At 40.7% G+C, this 23491-nt stretch overlaps 1 protein-coding gene and 1 pseudogene across 2 annotated transcripts in view; both read right to left on the minus strand.

Moving 5' to 3' along the window:
• The window catches only part of COL8A1 (collagen type VIII alpha 1 chain), a 53696-nt gene that overhangs the window by 18039 nt on the left and 12166 nt on the right, over nt 1–23491 (minus strand). The gene's annotated exons all lie outside the window — the stretch shown is intronic.
• Nucleotides 163–253, minus strand: LOC134365602 (U6 spliceosomal RNA; annotated as a pseudogene).

Genomic DNA, 23491 nt, shown 5'->3' on the forward strand with positions numbered 1-23491 from the left:
GTATTGTACCTGCTTGCCCACCCCTCAGAGCAATGTACGTGCCACCTGCTTGCCATATGCAAACACTAGTTCAAATGTTGGCTCTCTTCCTCCTACGCTTCCCCCAGATAACTAGCCATTCAACAGCTTTCTTTTTAATTTACTTTTTTATTTTTTATTTTTTTAAATGTGGAATGCTTCACGAATTTGTGTGTCTATGCTGGTCCTCTCTGTGTTGTCCCAATTTTAGTATATGTGCTGCTAAAGTGAGCACTCAACAGCCTTCTTTGTATTGACTGCAAAGGGCTTTGGCTTTAAAATTTAAAGAATTGAAGACATTTCTCCGAGGTGACAGCAGCGGGTTGACCTTGTGGGAGTGACTGCAGAATTTAGGCTATATTTTACTGCTGAAGGAGGTAAAATCCACAAATAATAATCAATACAAATTTTTAGTCAGGAAAATAATCAGCTTACAGTCACTTTTTCAGAAGCTTGATATTCCCATGCTACTTCGGGGGACTTGAATAATAATAATATTGCTATAACAAAAACTTATTTAGTATTTATCACCTTTCAAGAGTTATGTCTGAAAGATTTACTTCCACCCATAGATCTCTGTTTAATTCAAAACTACATTGAGTTTTGTGTCTAAAAAAAAAACCACAGGCTCAATTCAATAGACACTTTCGTAGATAGTGCAACGTATAACCTCAAATCCGAAATACTAATTAAATATGTGAATACCAAATAAATGTTATAAGCATTTGTTTAAATACACAAGGTTAACTGCCTAAAAAATGAAGCGAATCTGTAATGTGTTTTATTCTGAAAAACAAATTCTTAGTCCTAAGTTCTAGGAGCTGGTTATGCGGAGGGACACCCTTCATAAGAGCGTACTCAAGGGTCTGGAGAATAGGAGAATTCTCTTTGCACATAGTTCGTAACTTGCACAAAGTGGGCTTGATAAATCCTTGTCAAATGAATATATGGGTGGCACCATCTTCATCCTTCCCCCCCTCCCCCCTGCCGCCCCTTTACTAAATGATAAAATAAGATCTCCAGTGGTGTGTGGCTGAGAGAGCACCGTGGCCGCTGAACACTGAGCACCGTTACTTCTGCCTGTGCCTACTGCTTCATGCTCACTGTCCTGGTTTTGCCTCCTGGGGTCGGCTGCCAGCTCACAAGAATGGAAAATCCTACATAATAGTCATTCTTCCTTAGAAATTAATAAAGAGTGCTATTTTTAATTTTAAAAACCCTGTAAAGAATGGAGAAGGGTTGGCTGATGGCAAAATAATCTTGAGATTAGTAATAATTTTCATTTATTTGCAGGATGCTTGTAAGATTCCCTTCACAGCTATGGTAAAGGTTATAGATTTGACTTGAGCTGAATTGACAGGACCATGGAGGCATTTTTCTAAAGCCCAAGTCTGAATCCTCAAGTGAAAGCTTCAGATCTCAGTGAAAACATCTGAAGTTCTCTTCCTCTACAAAAAATCCATGAGATGCCATTTCCTTGTTTGTAAAACCAAGAGTGTTGGACTAAGTAATCCCTAATGTAACTTTCAGCTCTAATAACTCAACTGCACCGTCCTTGGCCCTACACATTTCAATCTTTTTTTGTTTTCTTCTGATCATGATGGGGACTGGAAGAAGTCAGGCAATGGGCTGTAGAGTTTAGTATTACCGTGAAATTGGATGGGTGTGAGCAGAGGAGGAGAGATGAGCATTTTCTTATTTCGTATTCATGTGAACTCTTCAACACCAGTTTGAAAGGTTCCATGATTCTTTTCCTGTGATTGTCTGCTTTGTAGGCAGCATCCTGGCCATTAATTTCTATCTCCCTGCTGTGGAAACCAGCCAAGGATACATTATTGACCACCTGCTCACTTTCTTACACAAGACAACTCCTCAGACTTATTTTCTTTGCTTTCTCCTCCTGCTGGTTTATAGCTTTCCCTTATGTAGCAATAAAACTCTTGGAGAGTCCTCTTAAGGATGAATTAATGCCACTTAAGTATAATTCCGTTAGCTGCCCTTTGATGGTTCCGTTTAAAAATACAGGGAGAGTTGGGGCAGCTTGGTTCTGATTGAAATTTTCCTTCCTTTTGCTTTAAAGTTACCATTCCTCAGAAACACTTAGTTACACTCCAAGAGAGCTTTGTTAACACTGAAAAAATGTCTGGGAAATATTGTCAGAAGACAAACTCACCATCTTTCAGTATTTTTTTTCCCACTGGAAAGGTATTTATATTATAAAGAGACCCAGCTCAGCCTGTGTGAGCTTTTCTTGTATTCCTTTAAATACCAGAAAGTGTGTGAATTCCAGAAAAGCAGAATGAGATCTTGTTCTCCACCCTAATAGCAAACAGATTAAGGATCGGTTGTCATGATCCCATTGTGACTTTGGGTAGTCTGAGATTTATTTTTACATTCCCCAGATTTTATATTTTATTAATTCATTTGAATCTTGTGTTTAATCTGTGTCTCCTTTGGGACAAACATCCTATGAGGTTCAGTTAAATCTTCTCTCAGTCCTAGCTCTGAGAGTTGGAAAATATGTGTGTCCTGAGCTTGCCACTGGCCTGTGTGTGGCTGTGAGTAAGTCACTCAGGTTCTCTAGGCTTCTGGCCTCTCTGCTGTAAGACAGTAATAGAACCTGAGTATTGAAGAAAAAATCCCCCCCAGAGAAGCAGCACTGTCCTGGAAATTAAACTATCTTCATTCATTCCTTATTTTGTTTGCTTACAAAGTGAAGCTAACCAGGTGGTGTGCAGTGAAGATTGAGGTAGTGTCCATGACCCATCCCACTGAGCTCATCGCCATATACTACTTTAGTTTTCTTGTTTGTCCCACTCCACAAACAGTTTTTGAACTACCATGCTGGGAACTATGGAAGATTCAAGCACAGTTAAGATGTCGCTTCTGCCTCAATGGCAATACAAGGCAAAGACATGTATGAAAAAGAGAACACTTCTGCTTCCTCTCCTTATAGGTTTTCTGTTCCCCTCTTTTCTCTTCTATCTGCTTTTTCTCTTTCACTTGTCCTTTCCCATCTCCATCCCTGATTCCTTTGCTGTTTCACGGAGCACCTGGTGTTCCAACCTGGAGTTTACAATCTCATCAGTTCATTTTGAACCTAAGCCATAATAAAGATGAATGTTCTTCAAAGACCACAGTGGGACACAAATCAAAATCGTATTCTCTCCTCACAGAATTCAAGGGCAGACTTCTTGTAATCGAGGAGTAAATGCCAATGTGGTATGATTAGGGTGGCATTAAAATGCACCCATCCCTACCTGGAACCAAAACACCTCTTCCATAGTTCTGTCGTGTGCCTGCCATTTCTATTAAAGTTCCAGAATCTGAGAAAGCTAATACAGTCTTAAGATTTGTATGACAGATGATTGACCTATAATGGAGAACAAGGCCTGAGGAGCTGGGACTCAGGGCATTTAGGAGTGTTGGGCCTGGGGCATTCTAGGAGGTCTGGGTGGGCTGGGTAAGGGATAACATGGAGGTGCAAGGTCACAGATATCTTAGGAAGGTCAGAGGCATGAGATGGAGGCACGAAGCCTGGACTTGCTGTGAAGACTCTGTAGCAACTCCTGGGGTGAGGGGCTGGTCATGATGGCATGATTAATTTGTATCTACCACATCAACCTTAAGAGGTAAGAGCTAATGTATTTAAGAAGAATCCCCTGCAGGTTGGCCTCCCAGGAAAGGATCTGACTTCCAGCAAAGCTCCATGGAAACTGGCTACAGCCAGCCCCAAGTCTGTGCTTTGGATAAACAATTCTGGTTATTTGCAAGGCCTGGACCCCAGCCTTCTCTCCCCACATCACGCCAGTGGAGGGGCTGGTGCTTCCCAAACAAGCACAGAGAAGGGGAAAATCCTACCACTGGCCTACAGCATTATGTAGCTAGAGCTACAAGGCTTGGACCCCATCTCCAGACAGGAGAGAAGCTGGGGCTCCTCTTGGTCACGATTAATGAGAGGCCAGGCGAGGACTGGAGTCAAGGTTCTGCCACATCATACTGCTATTTTATCTTAGCCTCTGATCACACCAGGGGAAGGGCTAATGCTGCTCTACTCATGCAGTTTAAATGCCTCACAGGCCAAAGGGCAGGAGCCCTCTCCTGGAGTCTGACTTCCAGGTCTGCTGGATCTTTGTGCCTGACCCTAGCCTGGAATGTGCCAAGGATAATGGGGACCCTCACACCCACTCCTGCCTCTCTCTGTAAATTTTCTCTCATAAATACTGCCTGGCCATTTGTCTTTGTTTGCACAATAACCTCCAGACCTTATCCCAGTGCTCTACTCGGAAATTGGAGTTCTAAGAAAAATGCAGAGAAATACTTTGACTCATTAATTAATTAATTCAATGATCCATCCATTCAACATTATTCAGGACTTAGTAAGTGCCAAGTGCTGGAGACACAATAATGAGTGGAGAATGAGGTCCCTGTCCTGGCATGACTCACAGTCTAGAGGGATTGGCTAGCTGAGGAATTGATTGCTCAGACTCCTTCCCTGCATCAGTTTCCATCTCTGTGAAATTAGTAACAGGGAAAACTTCACCTCCTGTGCGTGTGTGTTGGGCTGACCAACTCACTTGGTTGATAATTGCCAGTAGTTTTACAATCTCATGCTGGCTTCCCTCCATCTCCCAGCGTGTGATTAGTCTTCTTCTGCACTCCAGCCTTTGATGTGTATCCATAAAAAACAAACTGATTTTAATATCAGTCTGAACAAGACTTGCAAAGAATGCAAATAGAAGACATTGCATAGCAAACACAAATAACTTCTGAATGATATTTATGAGTATCTGGCCTTATACAGAAGCACATTGAAAAAAATGAGTTATTCATAAGAACTCTAAGGCAGGCAGAGAATTACTAAACCTACATATTATTTGGCAATATAATGATATTCTGGATTTTTTTTTTTTTTAGAGGAATCCTACTAGGTTCTTACTGCTGAACTCTACTTATTCTAGCTTCTAACAAAATCAAATGGCACGATAACTTATGAAGAAAATTACTTTTAAAAAAATGTATGTCTATAATTACCCACTACCTATTCATCTTCCAACCTATCATTTCTCTCCTCATCTACCTATAGTTATAAATGCGGACATAGTGCTATGGAGACACAAAGGTTAGCTATTTGCTAGGTTCCGAGTTTTGATTGGGTATAGATATATATATTTCTAGCACTTGTTAAAGGATCTTTAGGATTAAACATATAAATTATAATTACTTTCTATAATTTACATGAAGCTTTTCCTTCTTCAAAGAGCTCAAGTTGCTATAAAGTTAGTTTTAAAATAAAGATCCTCAAAATAAACATCCTATGTGAATATAAATCATAATAGCCTGAATTTTCATTTATTTTGTGTCTTGTCTGATTCATGAAACATACTGATATAGATAACAATCAGAGGAGAAACATCATACTAAAATGCAGTGATACCTTGGTAGTTGGCTCACTCCTGGCCTTAAGTATCTGAAGAGCCTGCTCATTGTGACATGGAAGACAGGCATTAACATTGGCACTACCAGGGGTTATTTGAAGCCCTGTTATTATTGGCAATTCACTGAATACATATTTAGTGAGGGCTTAGAATGTTTTAAGCACTTCTAGACTCTATTAGAAATGACAATATTAAGAGGCAAGTGCCAGACACTGTGCTAGTGTTACATAAGTTATTTCATTTAATTCAAGCCCAATAACCTGAGAGGCATTCGCTGTTATCATATTCATTTTGTAGACAAGGACACGAGGGCCCAAGAGGTCAAATCACTTGCCTGAGGTCGTCACACAGCTAGTAAGTATCATAGTAGGATTTGAGTCTGCTGGTCTATCTCCAGAGGCCTCACTCTCCAGGACTGCTATGGATTAAAGGTACTAGAATAATCCATGGTATCAATACCTCAAGAAGGCAGTTCAACTAAGTTAAAAAGTACCCCTTAAATCATTGTTATGTTTTAGTTGTTTGTTCCCATTAGTACAAATATTACCAGGAAGGCTGATGACACTCCTCTTCACATCCCCAAGCCCTGCCCGAACACAGCAATGGCCAAGAAACCACTGAACACACTTCCCGTGATTTCTCCCGGCCAATGCTCTGTGACCTGGGGATCCTCTGACATCCCCATCGTGCTGCCCAGGACTGCTCACTGAGACCCTGCACATAAACCTGTCCCCACTTTTCATATGATCTAATTTCATTATTTCTGCCTTGTATTATTTAATTTTTAAAGGTGACTTTATTTTTTAGAGCAGTTTTGTTTACAGCAAAGTTGAGTGGAAAGTACAGAAAATACCCTGATATGCCCCTTCTCCCATACATACACAGCCTCACCCATTATCAATATCCTGCCCCCGAGTGGTACATTTGTTTCAAATGATGAACCTACTCTCACCATTATCACCCAAAGTCCACTGTTTACACTAGGGTTTACTCTCGGCATTGTACATTCTATGGGTTTTGACAAATGGATAATGACATGTATCCACCGTTGGCAGTATCCACAGAGTAGTTTCACTGCCCTAAGAATTTGTACTTGCCCGTTCATCCCTCCCTACCCCCCAACCCCTGGCAACCACAGATCTTTTGACCGTCTCCATAGATTTGCCTTTCCAGAATAATATAGTATGTAGCCTTTTCAGATTGACTTCTTTACTTAGTAATATGCATTTAAGGTTCTTCCATGTCTTTTCATGGTTTGATAGCTGATAAGGATTGAGTTGTATCCCCCAAGTTTTATGTATTAGAAGCTTAATCCCCATTGTAACTGTTGAGTGTGGGAAATCCTATTATGGTAATGGAAAGGTGGGGACTTGGAGAAGTGATTAGATTCTGAGGAGCATGCCCTAACAAATGGATTAATAATGACGGTCATGGGTGTGGTTCTGAGGGCTTTAAAAGGAGAGCACGTGAGAGTCTCTCTCTCTCTGCTTCTGCCATCTCTCAATGTGATACCCTGTGTTGCTGAAGCCACTACCAAGGAAGGCCTTCACCAGATGTATTCCCTGGTCTTTGGACTTTCCAGTCTCAGAAACTGTAAGCAATAAATTTCATTTTCTTACAAATTACCCAGTTCCAGATATTTTGTTTTAAGCAACAGAAATGGACTAATACAATAGCTCATTTCTTTTTAGCACTGAATAATATTCCATTGTCAGGATGTACTACAGTTTTTTGAACAGGGTCTTTTTAAATCCAAATTTTGGACTTCCTGACATTCTCCCCTGACTTAAGAAAATATGCTTATGGGCTCTGCTAGACAATAACTGGGTAACTTAACAAATCAACATTGGAAGGTATTCATGACTCACAATGGTATTATTGGGTTACTGCTCCAGGATAAAACATTGCTCTTTTAATATAGTTCTGGTCATCCAAAGAGGAATTTGTGATGGGGAAACCTGGGAGTGTGAGGATCACTCAGAGGATCTTTGAGGGAAGGTGGCCCCTTAATGCCTGAGATGAGACCACATGGGTACTTTATCCCCACAGAGGAGGGTGAGCTACGGTTCCTTAAGCACCTGCTTAATACTACATTTTGGATTCATTAGCATCTTCACAGCTAACATGCTGAGGTGTTCATGAATGGAAACCAGAAAAGAGGCCCTGACTTATTCTCAGCTGTGCAGAACTAACACAATCACAAGCCCAGCTTGATTATCTAGGAAGGTGCCAGCACATGCCTGTTTTGTAGAAAGCACAGTAGACTTGAGAAGTATTAATTTCAAAGGGTTTACTATGCCTGGCATATTCTTGGTCAGAATTTATCAAAGGATACTACCTTTTTGCCTCATCTGAGTAATGATGATCATAATGGACCCCTGAGTCACTGAAATATCCCCACATGACTTCCAAGTAGTTACATTTAACGTAGCAATGCTGAAACTATACTTCTGGTTAGAGTTAGTACTCATATATTTTATAATTATTCAAGAATTGGTCAACACTGTGTATGATGTAGTAAAATAATTATTCTTCATGAATCCATCTAACTCTGTTAGAGTATGATTATATAAATATTCTTTATCATTTGAAAAATGTAAATAAGGTTATAACATTCTTCCACTGAAAACCCTCCAATATGTTCCTATTATTCTTTGAATAAAATCTAAACTCCCTTCCATGGCTTACATATCCCTATCTTTTCTGGTCCTTCCCATCCCTCATTCTACTTCCACCTGTTGACTAAGCACCAGCCACACTGGTTTCTCACTGTTCCTTGAATTCACCAGTTTGGTCCTGCTAGAGCCTTTGGGTGTGCTATTCTTTCTTCCCAAATGGACTTGACCCAGCTTTTCATGTGGCTGGCTCCTTTTCATGGCATGCAAGTCTCAACTAAATGCCATCTCTCAGAGAAGACTTCCCTGACCACTCTGGCAAAGGCACTCTCTACCGGTCACTCTCTATCACATTGACTTATTCATAGCATTTCTCAACAGCTGCTTATGTAATTTACTAATTGTCTATCTCCCCTGCCATATCTATAAACTCTTTGAGAGAAGGGACCTGGCCTTTATTCACTGTGCTGTTTCCCCAGTGGCTGGCACATAGCAGGTGCTCAACAACAATATGGGAAATGAATGATTGTATGGATGACACCATGGATTCTGTGTCCTGTGAGTATATATTGTGTGCAGGTGTGCACCTGTAGAGGGAAACACCTCTTCTCTATTTTCTCTTTGTGGAATATACTAAAAAGCATATGTACTTCACAGAGTCTGGTTTTCCAAAGCTTTGCAGTTTCAAATATTGACCTTGCAAGGACAGGAATTTTCCCTCAGGCTATAAGTCTCTGTTGCAAGATGAGGATTGTGGCACAGAAGGTTGCTGGCTCAAAGACAGACTAGTTACTGATTGTTATGTAAAGATACTGAGAAATTGCTGTTAAGAAGGAATGCCTCTCTCTTGAGGGTTCCAGGAGATTAACAACTTTGGGGCCTCTCACTGCTCAGAAGAGATGGGTTTTGAGTAATCCTTTGCATCTCCATCACCCAGGGGAAGTGGGATGACAAATCCATGGGGGGCGAAGCAACACAAAGCAACACTCTTATGTTGTTGCCTCTGCCACCAGGTAGCACATGGAAATTCCCTGGCTAGCTTTTATTTCTGCATTCCCCAGGGCATAGCATTTGGCACATAGTAGTTGGTGAATACATGTTATTGAGTGAATGGATAAGTTTGAGGGAAATGCTGATGAATCTCTTTAAAAAAGAGGCTACGCAGGCCGGCCTGTGGCTCACTTGGTAGAGTGTGGTGCTGATAACAACAAGGCCACGGGTTCGGATCCTATATAGGGATGGCCGGTTGGCTCACTGGCTGAGCGTGGTGCTGAAAACACCAAGCCAAGGGTTGAGATCCCCTTACCAGTCATCTTTAAAAAAATAAATAAATAAAAAACAGGCTATGCCATTTTGGACTGATGGAGCACACACTCTATGAAAACATGACACCTAGGCATTCTGAATATTTTAAGCTCAAGGAAACTGAGAAAACTGCAGATGCAGGAAGGTCACTCTCTGACCTTATCCTGCCTTTTTCTTCTGAATTAGACTATTAAAGAATTCTCTGACTTGCCTCTGCTGAAAGTAGGTCATAAGATCTTCATTCCAGAGGTGTCCTCCCTGTACCTGGAGGCCAAGAAGAATCTGAACAAGCAGGCCTTCCCCCCTCCCCCACCTATACACACAATTTCTTATTAGATCATACCCCTTTGTCCTCCAATCATGCTTCTGCACTACTGTCCATAAAATACAGTTTTCCCTGGGTCTTTGGGTCTTCATTTCTGAAGGCTCACGTATAACTTATATTAAATAGATTTGTACTCTTCTATTAATCTGTCATTTGTTATAAGGGTCTCAGCGATGAAAAAGATATTACTTTTTTCTCCCCTGTCGCATATAACACAACATAAAGCCAATGTCATGAACATTGGTCTCTAGTGAAGCTGCAGTGGCCTGACACTGGTCTCACCAGCCTTCCAAAGTCCCTGCTGACTCATTCTCTTTTTCCAAGGAGCACATGAATACATAGCATGCTGCCAAGGAGGCAAAAAGCAGAATGTCTGCCCTTATTAACAACCAGAATCCTTGTCAATCCAATTTTCATGATAAAACGATGGCAGCTTATGTCTGGAGTTAGCCCCATTGTTCTTGAATTCTGGGAAATGCTGGGACAATAGAATAAGAACTGACAGTTGTTGAATGCTCACCACATGCCGGGCAATATGTTAGGTACTATATGTAAGTAATCTTATTTAATTGTGTCAACACTCCTGTGAAGAGCTATCACCCTTTAAAAAAAAAAAAACAGGTGAGGAACCAGAGGCTCAATATTGGGTTACTTGCACAACTTCACACAGCTGATATTGACAGGGCTAGGATTTCAATTTCTTCCTGACTCCAAATGCTGTGCTCTTTATACCATAGGCACCATAAGAGCAACCAAATAACAACAAAATCCTGTCCTGTATGATTCACTTGGGTTAACAAAACCCCCTTCTGAAGTGCAGGTATCCTCTGCTAGAGTTCTCCTACTAAGTTATTCTCACAGGCATGTGGATAACTTCGATAAGATTAACCTCTACCTGCTTTGGAATGGAGATCATTATCCCAGTGACAAGGTACAAGGTGGAATGAAGTGCTGGGCAGATGGAGAGTTTCTGAGAGTGTGGTCCCTCAGGAGGGAAGACCTGGGGTGGGTGAGAAACTGGGGGCTATGAGGAGGTGCGGATGGTGGGTGGTCCCAGTACTGCACCAGCTGGGTTTACACTAACATTTCGTATCAGGTATTCAGAAAGCTGTTTCCTAGGAATTCTGACTGGTAGGATGGTAAGTGTGAGAAACAGCACAGCAAAGCAGTTATGTGTGTGGGATCTAAACCAGACCCTGAAAGGTTTAAATTCTGCCTCTGTCCCTCATGGGCTGTGTGACCTTGGGAAAATTACTTACCTCTCTGTACCTCACACTGTTCACCTGTGAAATGGTGATAACTAGTAACACATATTACACTTGGTGCGGTGGGGAGTAGATGAGATTTTTCCATATACAGTGCTCTGAACAGTGCCTGGCAGCAAGTGATTCATGAATGTCAGCCTTTAGAGTACGATTGCTCGTACCACCTGAAGGTTCTATTCTGCCACCAGCAGATTACAAATTGTCAGTCTCATGTGATCATTCTAGTATGTGTAAAATTAGACCAGGTGGTTTGGTGCTTGATTGTGGAAACAATTGTGCAAAAAAAAAAAAAAAAAAAAAAGTCTTTTGGTGTTCCTTAGCTTTCAAGAGTTTGGGTTTATGGGACCCCTGCCCCCCATATCCAGGAATGCAGGAACTTTTTAGCTAAAAGAAACATTTATTTCGTCCTTACAACTTTGCTATTAATTTACCTTAACATGACCAACTAAGATTTTATTTTGAATTTGAAATGTGAGTAATTATGTGCCAATCTCAATCAAATTTTATGTTCAGATGAGCTTCCATTGTATTTTATAATTTATGACAATCTCCTTTTATCACAATCAAAAGAAGGATGGGTCAACATTCTTTTCCTAGGTCCAGGAATATGAAATTATTCTTCTCAGTTGGCTTTTCATGCCAACTTGCTCTGATAAATATGATATTATTATCATTAGCATTATCTTCACTTCTCATTCTTTTAGTTTGGGGCATCTGCTTTGTTTTTTATAATATCACGCCCCTCCATGCTTTGCCTGCACATTGTGATTCCGAGGCTCAGTGCCAGGATGCATTCTATGTTGATCTGCTTTTTGATAATCAACTGAGATAGTGTTGATGGGTGCAATATATTTGTGTTGGAGCAAAACATTCATCCTACTGAAATATGTCTTTATAAAAGAAATGCTCTTAATCCTCTCAAAGACTGAGCCAGGTCATCATGGATAAATGGGAGGTATTTGAGGTTTCCTTCCTTTCTTTCTTTCTGCCTTCCTTCCTTTCTTCCTTGCTCTCTTTCTTTCTTTTCCAAAAAAACACATTGGGTGCCCGAGCTGTTATAAGAACATTAATAAAAATCTTGTCAGTTTAGAGTTATTGCTATTCCTGAAGAAAAGGTAAATTTATATATTTTAAAATCTGGACATATGAAGGTTTAAAAAATATTGTTGTAGAATTCTCCTGGCTACATTGCCTTAGCTCTTTCCAAGCTTTGGGCTGGAGAAACTTAAAAATATCTCTGTGCCAAAGTTAAATATTAAATGAAAACCTTGTGTCTGAGAAACTCTAGGATTAATAAATAGTAGTGAAATAGGTATGATCCCAAATCATCAGAGAAGGAAATCTCTAAAGGGAATTGGGATTGCGATGTAAACAGTGCCACTATTTGAGCTGTGAGATAAACCCACAGGGAAAGATGGGCCATGGCATATTTCAAGTCTGGAGGGGCACCATCTCTTTGAATGTATCACAGTATTACATCTATTATTGTTGAGGTAGGACACAAAAAAATAATTGAAGAAGCCCAAAGGAGTTAATGTTTCACACAACTATGTGATGCAATATCATAAGACAGTCTCCCTTCCCTAGAGGACATCATCTATAACTACCAGTAGCACTGGCTTCCAAAAGTCAATTATTCCAGTGAATATTAACTTTAATAGTACCACATTTTCCTTCAAGGTTTATTATTTCTTTCTCAAGGAAAACACTAAGGGAAACACTAGGGGAAAATGAAATATTGTTGAATCAGGACTATAAAAGTTAAGTTTTCCTTTCTGAGTTAATTGTAGTGATCCTTTGCTTCCCAGCCTTAAATGTGCAGATTGGATGAACTGTTTGAGTTTCAGTTCTTCCTTGCAAGTGTGCTGCAGTGATTAGCAACCATGCTGAGAGGCAGTCTGCAAGGAAGAAAGAGCCTGTGGGCTGCAGAATCCAAGCTACCTGAATTTGGATCCTGGCTCTGCCACTTACCAGCTGTGTAACCTCAGCAATCTCCGTTTCTTAGCCTGAAAAATGGGAATAATAATCTTTATGTGGATCATATTTGGTTAAAAATGTCTGATAGTTGCCTGGCAAACTCGACAAAGGGTAGCTATATGGGTGTATTTGTATTTTTGCTATGACTGTGGTTCTGGGATCCAATAGGACATTAATATAGTTTTTACCAACCAATTCTGTATCTTAGGTACATCTATAAACAAAACCATTCTTAAAAGAAGTAATACCTCCTGGGTTTGTTGAGCTAGCATCTTATATGTAAATATTATATATTAGCTTCAGAAAGAAAGTACCTGTGGTAATAGTTACTTTACCTTGCATTGAATGGTGTTTAAAAACTTTTCTGAATTAAAAATGTAATTTTGATGTTTTTGAGTAGGCATCAGAAGAGAAACCTGTTGTGTTGGAGAAGAGAAAGTCATTAAGGATATCTAGTAAAAATAAAATGAGATGTCAATAAATTTAGAGAAAACTGTAACCAATGAGACCATATAGAGAAATACACAAAAGAATAAGAAGAAACTATGAAATGTTAACATTCTTAGACTGGGGGCCAAGAATGTAGAAATGACCAATAGCAGGTAAAAGATCAACCAAGCATTACTCTGGCTGCCTTGCCTACAGGGACCTCTGCCTTACACTAACAACGAATGCCAATGAAGTGAACAGTACCTAGATGTAGTATAATTAAGTGCTCCAAGCTTTCCTTTGAAGAATGATCTGGGGAGGAATTTGGGAAGGGTTTGCACAGCAAAAGTCAGGATCATGAAGAAAGGAATTTGGCCTACAAAAAGGATTTAAACTAGTGTGTATACTTGGAAGCATCTTGGATACTGCAGTCCTGCTCTAATTCCCTCTGGCTTCATTGTGGAGAGTGTAGATAAAAAACAATGCATGCTTGTGGATACTCATTGCATTACCTCTTTTACTAGATACCCTTTGTTGAATGGCTGGAAATTATAGAGTTTATTCTCTTAGTATTGCCGTAAGTTTGAGCAATGGTAGAAATCATAGCAGACTGGAGGTAAGACTGATATATGCTCCCTGTTATTCTCAGAAGGGCGAAGCCTACTTAGAGAGGAGGATAGTGAATCAGTTGAGACTATGATAGCTAAGACCATGTCTCTGTGAGCCATATTTTTAGGATGTGCTCATTACATTGCTTACACTTGCTGGCTGATGCAGCGTGTACAAGTATTACATTCTGTTATTCCTGGTTGTATCCCGTTAGCTATTTTTTCCAGTTAACCATTATTATTAGTAACTATTCTTTTAATAATTACAAAGAGAAAATATGGTTAACTGATTTATCATTCCCCTAAGAATGCAACTATTTTATATGTTGAAAGATATCATATTTGTGCTTAAATTACAAGATGGTCTGGCATGACAGTTAATATTTATGGAGGACTCACTATTTGCCAGGCACTGTTGAAAGCACTATACATTGATTAACCACTATACTGATTACCTCATTTAATCCTCACAAAAATCCCCTGGAGATGGAAGCTATTATCATAATCATTTCTACTCACCTGTGAGGAAACTGAGGCACAGAGGTTTAATAGCATGTCAAAAGTCCCACAGCCAATAAGTAACAGGGCTAGAATTTGAACTCAGGGGGTTTGCCTCCAGGTTATAGGCACGTAACTACTACTACACATCACCTGTTTGAATGGGGACCTGGTATATATATATATATATATATATATATATATATATATATGAATTTTCCATATTCATGCCCACCCACAACAATTGAATTTGGAACTTTTATACAAATGTTGGTCTGCTCTTTATATTCATGAGCTGCCAGATGAAAACTGTTATTGAAGAATATAGAAGAACTTGATTTCTTAAAAAAATTTTCTGAATACCTCTTGTATGCAAAGAACTCTACTAGGAATTGAGAATAAAAATAAGGCACAATCCCTAAAATTTTGTGAACCTTAAAGACAAGAGAATTAAAAAGTTCTCACAAATTTCCTTTTTAAAAAATCCAGTTAGGTATTCAGAGAATTTTGGGCTGTTCTGATTTCCTCGGCCTCTGATGGGTGATAGTAGCCACGGGGCCTGAGAAGAAGAAGGCTGTTCTTATCCCAAAGAAAGCAGAGAATCCCAGGTCAGCCAGAGACAACTCTTCTAGGTCAAACCTCCAACTCTTAGGGACAAATACATGGTTAAATGAGGAAGCATGGCAGAGTGAAGAGTGACTAGTTGGTTGAACTGGCTAGTCCTTTGGTCATAGATCATCCCAAGAAGCAGAATAGGTTACTGGGTGCATAGATACTATAGCCACACTGCCCGCGTTCAAATCCCAGCTCTGAACTTATTATCTATGTGACTTTAGGCGACGTTTGTTTTCCTCAAAAATCTTTGTGTACTTTACATACATTTCTCTTCTCTGAAATAAGGATAATAATACCTACCTCACATGACTCTTGTGCAAATAAAATAAGTAAATGTATGCAAAGTGCTTGGAATGGTGTCTGGTACAAAGTAGAATGTATGTATTAGCTGTTGTTATTATTATCACCACTGATAGCAGCAGAAGTGGATCCAGGGGTTTAGACAGGGAGGAGAAGCACAGCCTGTCTCATTTGGAACAAATGTAAACCCAAAGAACCCATTTTTCCCTCCCATCTCCTGGAGTACATTTCTCTGCCTCCTGCTTTCATCTTCTAAAGAAATTTATGACAATGAAATATGTGCTTGTACTCCTCCTTTTAATTAAAATTATTTCCATGTTTGATAATAATTCATTGTTAATGGTGTCTCCTTTGTAATATATAACAGGTTCTGCTTCTTCATTGACTTTGGCCCATTGGAATTGGCAGGAAATCAGATGACTGCACTTGTAATTCAAAGAGCAAATTGCATAATCCTCATTGATTTTGAGGTACAGATGCCTTGAATTATGTGAGGCTATGAATCTTGAGCTTCTAGTTCTAAATCTTCTTTTGAGTTACCTTTCATTGCTACCTAGAAGCTATGGATGAAAAGTGTACAGCAATTGAGATTAATTCCCACTTAGCCATTACAACCAGGGGAACATTAACTCCAAGTACCACCCAGATTGGGCCAAGAGGGACCTCTGCTCTAACTCTCCTCCAGTCATTTCTCTCTCAACTTCCATGGGGTGAGGAGCCAACGGATTGTGCTATTCAGAGCTCACACCATTCTAGACCATGCTCTGGATACACAGGAGCCTAAAATTTTCTGTCCGGATGATCTTGAGCTCTTTCCAGCCCTGTATCACTGGGTGCGCACCCCTGGGACCAACGTGGGGCCAGGGAGCAGCTGTCTGCTCTAAGCTATGGATGGAGCTTGGCTGTGCAGAGGAGTGTTCACATGCATGGCTGTGAATCATGTTGTGGTCCATGGCAGGGCTGGGGTGGGAACAAAAGAACCCAGGGCAGGCTGATCTCCCCACACTTCTGCATTCTGGTGCAGAAATCCAAGGAATCTGAGAATTCTAAATTTAAACTTGGCCTTCCAGGTTGTTATGAAGGTATATTTGTCAAGGGAGAGGGATAGAACATGTTATTTAACAGTTTGTTAGCATGATTCATAACTTTTAAATATTTAAATGTATGGTGTGTGAGCCTTCATTTGAACTTTTGCCTAAAGCATCACTAATGTTAGAGGCAGTCCTGATTAACATAGATACACACAAAACCCCCCCTGCTAAAATGTCCATGATATTCTCTGCTGATAGAGAAGTGTCCAAGAAATAGCAATCAGTTCAAATGCAAGAGCAGAGAGGAACTAACAGAATACCAGGGATGAATATCTATTACCATTTTTATTATTTCCTTATCTTGCAAATGAGATTTCTGGGAAGGGAAATGTGATCATATTAATAAATCAAAACCATTAATGAGATGGTTTCACTGGAGGAAAAAGCAGAAGAAAGTAGAGGGAAAATCCCCAGAGGTCGTTGTACCAAACGTGGTATGTATCTGTTCTCCGTCAGCCAAAGCTGTGGTGTCTGAAAATTATTGCTGGAATATCTGGAATTCTTAATAAAACTTCCAAGAAATCTGGGAGCCTCTGGGCAGTGTATGTGAAATTAAGAGGAAAGAAATATTTTATCTTCTGTGAAAGTCACAAGATCAAAGAACAAAGTGTTAACAAGGTAGCTGCTAGGTGTGACAGGGTGTCTGTTTTCTTCTTTTAATGTTCCTTGTAGTTTCTCTAAATGTCTGAAGCCAGGTCATATTGGACAGTGGGGATAATGCCATCTTTCTCTCCTTAAGAGTTCTTGGGAGAAAGTTACTGGTGGGCTGCTCCTGCTTGGCAAGTTGGCATTCCTGGCGGGCACACAACTGCTAACTGCTCCTAACCTGGTAGTTACAGCTCAACACATGCTGCCAATTTATTCCTGTACCATGTGCAAAGGAGGTGTGAACTAGCAATATCAAGTGTAGGAGATCCGAACCCTTGACCTTGGTGTTATCAGCTGAGCCGCAAAAGAAAGAAAGAAAGGAAGGAAGGAAGGAAGGAAGGAAGGAAGGAAGGAAGGAAGGAAGAAAGGAAGAAAGGAAGAAAGAAATCAGATTCTTTCCATTTGGATTTCAACCCCATGGATTGACTGGAGACTCCTTTGATGAGTCAATCTCAGTCTCTTCATTTGCAATCATGTGGCCTCTGACAAATCACTGAATCTCAGTAAGCCTCAGTTTCCTTACTTGTATAATAAGAATAATAGCAACCTACCTTAAAGGCTTTATAAACATTGCCAGCACTGCCTGGTTCACAATAGGTGCTTCTTCCTCTAAGTGTTTGGATCCCCTTCCAAATCAATACAGTATTTTAAACGAAATCAGTACATATTTACATTAGATTTTCTTTTTAAAAGAAAAAGAAATCTTTTAAATTTTCTTTTCTTTTTCTTATTTGAATAAAAAAAATTCTACCCCTCCCCCAATTTATTCAATCGTTGTCTCTACATACATGTCGTGGGTATGGTTCTGGAGAGTAACTATTGAGAGGGCCAAGATGAAACTAGAGGATGTTGTTTGACTATTTTCTACCTCTCTTCCAAGAAACTCCTGAGTTAAAAATGCATCTGGCTCTCATTTGCTGCAGAATTTTGCTTATTTGAAATGCTCAAGAAATCAATTGATCTGACTTCAAACAGACGGGGTTTTGTTGGCCATGTAAAAGCCCAAACCCCCATCTGTGTCACTCCCAAGTCTGGACTTCACAAGCAGCCAGTTCCCTTCATGCCTTCATGGAGGACTTCTTTCTGGCTGCTTTCCTTCTCTGTTGAGCCAAGTGTCAGGCTGGGAATTGAGGCAATAAATCTCTGTGAGTCTTCATATTTGGAATTTCTCCTGTTGCTTCCGATAAGGAAATGACAGAGTCTCTCAGCTCTACATAAAAACCTCAGAGAAATTTGTAATCCAAATCATGTTTTACTCACACAATGGAAAACAAAACGTGCAAAACCTAGCTTGGAGATAACCCCATGGTTTTGAGGGCTTGGGTAGTGAATGTAGAAATTGTCTTCAATACAGATTAGATTGCATGTGGAAAATTTCAGAATGGAAATAAATTTCTCTCTATATTAACTATTCTTGTTAAATATTTCTCAATAAGAGAGGGTGGCAAAATTCTTCCTAGGCGAAGGTCTTTGCAACAAATCTTTGCCTTCCTGTAGTAAGAGCGACCTCACTACTGTTTGTACTCCTTCCTCTGCCCCCTCCCCCCATCTATTTTGGCATTTCCTAGTTTCATACTAAGCCTCAATGACTGACTGAAATGAATGTGATTGGAGACCAGCAATTCCTCAAAAATGGAAAGATTTTTCCATGATCTATTAACATGCTTTGAGATTACTTCATGAAGCCATCCCGGGTCTGGCCAACTTCCTGCATGACCATAGTGAAAAGACATTCTCGAAATAAAACAAGGAAAACATTTTTTTTTCTTTTAAAGTTTCTGGTTGATTTTGAGTATTTTCTATCAAACAACGTCACAGACAACATTCACTGTCTGGCATTTTAGTACAAGTGGTAAAAACTGCTTGGAACAAAAGGCTTCATTCAACAGCAGTTCCCAGGCCCTGATCTGGTTTGCCTGAGACTCAACCATAAAAGGAGAAGAGGTTTCAAAGGAACCATGGTTTTGACTCATACTGTATGAGAAACCCATTTAAAGCCCACTTAAAATAAAATAAAAAAATTATGTCCTGAGCTTACAGCCAGTCAGGCACAGGGCAACACAACCAGTGCTTCTGACACATTCACCATTTGGAGTGAATTGGCCTATCCATTCTTTCTACTATCGACACAACTGGCTTGAGTTCCATTGACTTACCTAGCTCTTTTGGCGTCATGTAGATACAGCTTTTTGAACTAGTAAAGCAGAGTCATTATGTGGCTAATAGAAACATCAGTTAGTCTAAAAATCGTGGACATTTGATCTTGAAATGTGTTTTTTTACTTATATTTGAACATGGGTGTGTCTGATGTCTTGACAGTTCATTTCAAACAAAACGTAGAAACCACAGAGTGAAAAAACTACCATTTTAGCCTTACTTAGTTCTCCCTTTTTCCTGTGTCCATGCTATGACTTGGGACAGGGTAGATTAGGAAATCATTTTGAGGACATTTTTGGGTTAGAAGTCTTTCTTTTACTTTTTACATTTTATGATAAATTTTGGAAGCTCAGAGAGCTAAGACCTTACATAGCAAATATAACTTCTCTACTTCAAATTTGTTATGCATTTGTTAAATGCATTCATTTAACAAATATTTCCTTGATGTCTACTGTGAGTCAGGTACTGTACCTTCACACAGTGACAAATAAGACTTGCAAGATTCCTGTTCTCATGGAGCTTTTATTTTAGTGGAGGGAGCTAGATGATAAGTCAAATAAGGTAATTTTACATAGAGGTAAGTGCTATAAAGAAAAGGACCAGGATCTTGCCATGGAATGAAAGTGGGATTGCTGCAACTATAGATAGGCAGTCAAGAAGGGGCTTCCTGAGGAGGTGGCAGCTGAAAAGAAGCCATCCATGTGACACTCTTTGGACAGGGTGCAGGCAGAGTGCCCAGCAAGTATCAAGGCTAATCATAGTCCTCTATAGTGAGGATTAATTGAGTTATTAGGTGTAGAAAACTTAGAACAGAGCCTGGCATTTATAAATGCTGATGTTTTTTTATTCACTAAATATTCATTGAGTATCTACCATGATCTAGTCTCAGTACTAGGTGTGGCGAATTTAGAAGTACATAGAGAAAGTCCTGACTTCAGGGAGCTCATGCCAGACTCCAGTGCAGTGTTCCTCAGTGTGTGGTTTACAGACCTTTTACATCTTACTCACTGGCTTTCCTTGTTCCCAATCTCCTCCGCATGGAGTCTGATTAGAAAGTTTAGGGGAGGAGACTGGAAATTTGCATTTTCTACAAGCTTGTTCTAGTTGATTCTTATGACCACTAAAGATTGAGAACCATGGATAGATTGTGACTAAACTGTGGTTCTTTTCAATACAGTACCTGTTATAGGATCAAGTATAAGCAATTGCCCCCACTGCAAGGAAAACCTTATGATGGAGTTTAGATGTGTTGTCCTCACCAAAACTCATGTGGAAATCTCATCCCCAATGTGGCAGTGCTGGAAGCTGTTTGAGTCATGGGGGCAGATCCCTCAGGAATGGATTAATGCTGTCTCTGGGGGTGGGGGTCCTGAGTGAGTTCTTGCCTTATTAGTTCCTGTGAGAACTGATTGTTTAAAGGACCCTGGCACCTCCTCTCTCCCTCTCTCCCTCCCTCTCCTCTCTCTCTCTCTCTCTGTCTCGCTTCCTCTCCCCATGTGATCTGCTTGTACCCGCTGGCTGCCTGTCACTTTCTGCCATGAGTAGAAGCAGCCTGAGGCCCGTGCCAGATGCAGCTGTCCCAGAGTCATAAGCCAAATAAACCTCTGTTCTTTATAAATTACCCAGTCTCAGGTAATTCTGTCATAGCAACACAAAATGGACTAATATGGAAAATTGGTACCAGAAGTCAGGTGTTGCTATACAGATACCTGAAAATGTGGACATAGCTTTGGAACTGGGCAATGGGCAAAGCTGGAGGAGTTTGGAGGACTTAGAAGAAGACAAAAAGATGAGGGAAAGTTTGGAATGTCTTAGAGACTTATGTGGTGGTGAGCAGAATGCTGATGGAAATGTGGACCCTAAAGGCCATGCAGATGATGAGGTTTCAGATAGAAATGAGGAACTTATCAGGAATGGGACAAAAGATAACCCTTGCTACACCATAGCAAGGAATTTGGCTGCACTGTGTCCATTCCCTTGGACTTTGTTGAATGTGGGACTTAAGAGTTGTGAACCAGAGCATTTGGTTGAAGAAATTTTTAAGCAGCAAAGCATTAACAAAGCTGCATTGTTACTTCTAACAGCCTACTCTGAGTCATGGCACAAAGGCATGATGTAAAGCCCAAATTTAAAAGGGAAGCAGAGCACAAAGATTTGGAAAATTTGCAGCCTGGCCATGCAGTAGAGAAGTAGAGAGCAAGAGAAAAACACAAGGGTGAAGCAGATAAACTGGTTACTAAAGACATTATCTTGGCAGGGAGGCAGCCAGATAGTAAGAACCAGGACAATGGGGAAAAAAGCCCTAAAGGCATTTGAGAAGTCTGGAAGGGTGACCCACCCATCACAGGCCCTGAGGCCTAGAAGGACTGAGTTGTCCCCAAGGACAGACCTGGGGTGCAGCTGCCCTTGGGAACCTGCTCCCTGCATCCCAACTGCTCTGGCTGGAGCAGCCCCAAGTGTGGTTCGTGTAGTAGCTCTGGAGAGTAGAAGCCTGAAACCTTAGTGGCATGCACGTTGTGTTAAGTCTGCAGACAGGCAGGATGCGAGAGCAGTGGAGGCATGGCAGCCTTCACCCAGATTCCAGAGGACGTATGGAAAAGCCTGGGGGTCCAAGCAGAGACCTGCTGCAGGGGCAGAGCCACCACAGAGGCCATCTAGAGCAATGCTGATCAGAAAAGTGGGGTCACAGCCCCCACTGGGAACTCCCACTAGCAAAATGTCTAGTAGAGCCAAGACAGTGGGGCTGCTGCCAGGACCCCAGAACTGCAGGGCCACTGGTAACATGCAAAGCAGGCCTGGAAAAGCTGTAGGCACCAGCATGGCTCATTGTGCTGTGCCTGGCAGAGTTGTGAGAGTGAGGCTGCCTGGTGCTTTGGGGGCCCAGCTGCCCCATTGTGCCCAGGATGCAGGACTTGGAGTCAAGGAAGATTATTTTGGAGCTTTAAGACATCATGTCTGCCCTGCTGGGTTTCAGACTTGTTTGGGGCCTGTTTTTCCTTTCTTTTGGCCTATTCCTCCCTTTTGTAATGGGAATGTGTATCCAATGTCTATTCCACCATTGTATCTTGGAAGTAGATAAATTTGGTTTTGTTTTTAAAGTTTCACAGTCTGAAAGAGTTCAGCCTTTGGTCTCAGATGAGACTTTGGACTTTTAAGTTGGTGCTGGAACAAGCTAAGACTTTTGGGACCGTTGGTATGGAATGATTGTATTTTGTATGTGAGAGGGAAATGAGTTCTGGGGGGCCAGGGACAGAATGATGGAGTTTGGATGTGTTGTCCCCACCAAAACTCATGTGGGAATCTCATCCCCAGTGTGGCAGTGCTGGAAGCTGTTTGAGTCATGGGGGCGGATCCCTCATGAATGGATTAATGTTCTCTCCAGCGGGGTGGGGGTCCTGAGTGAGATCTCGCTCTATTAGTTCCTGTGAGAACTGATTGTTTAAAGGACGCTGGCACCTCCTCTCCCTCTCTGTCTCTCTCTCTTGCTTCCTCTCACCATGTGATCTGCTTGTACCTGCCGGCTGCCTGCCACTTTCCGCCATAAGTAGAAGCAGCCTGAGGCCCGTGTCAGATGCAGCTGTCTCAGAATTGTAAGCCAAATAAACCTCTGTTCTTTATAAATTACCCAGTCTCAGGTAATTCTGTTATAGTAACACAAAACAGACTAATATACCTCATAATACTCAAGAGTAGCTCTGCCCACTTTATGGAGCCATAAGTATCATGAAATTATGTTTCATAATTAACACACTGAAATCCTCAGGTATAACTTTTTTATTGATCTTGAGCTGGCTGGGAATGTTGTGTGTTTTGGAGTAAACTACTTTTGGCTATGGTTTGGAAGGTTTACCTGACAATCTTTTTTTTTTTTTTAAAAGATGACCGGTAAAGGGATTTTAACCCTTGGCTTGGTGTTGTCAGCAGCACCCTCAGCCAATGAGCTAACCGGCCATCCCTATATGGGATCCGAACCGGGGAGGCCTTGGTGTTATCAGCACCACACCACCGACAATCTTAAGTGTCATTTAGATTTTAAATGACACTTAAGATTGGCTTTTATCTACTTCTTTTGGAAGAATGTGACAACTAATATTTGCCAAAGGCTCTTATATCCTGGAAGACTTTATTTGTAAGTAGATTAGCCTAATTGAAATTTCTGTCTTGGGCTCTTCCCCACGCATATTTTTAAAGTGTGATGTCAC

The sequence above is a fragment of the Cynocephalus volans genome, chromosome 1 (genome assembly GCF_027409185.1).
Source record: "Cynocephalus volans isolate mCynVol1 chromosome 1, mCynVol1.pri, whole genome shotgun sequence".
Taxonomy (NCBI): Eukaryota; Metazoa; Chordata; class Mammalia; order Dermoptera; family Cynocephalidae; genus Cynocephalus; species Cynocephalus volans.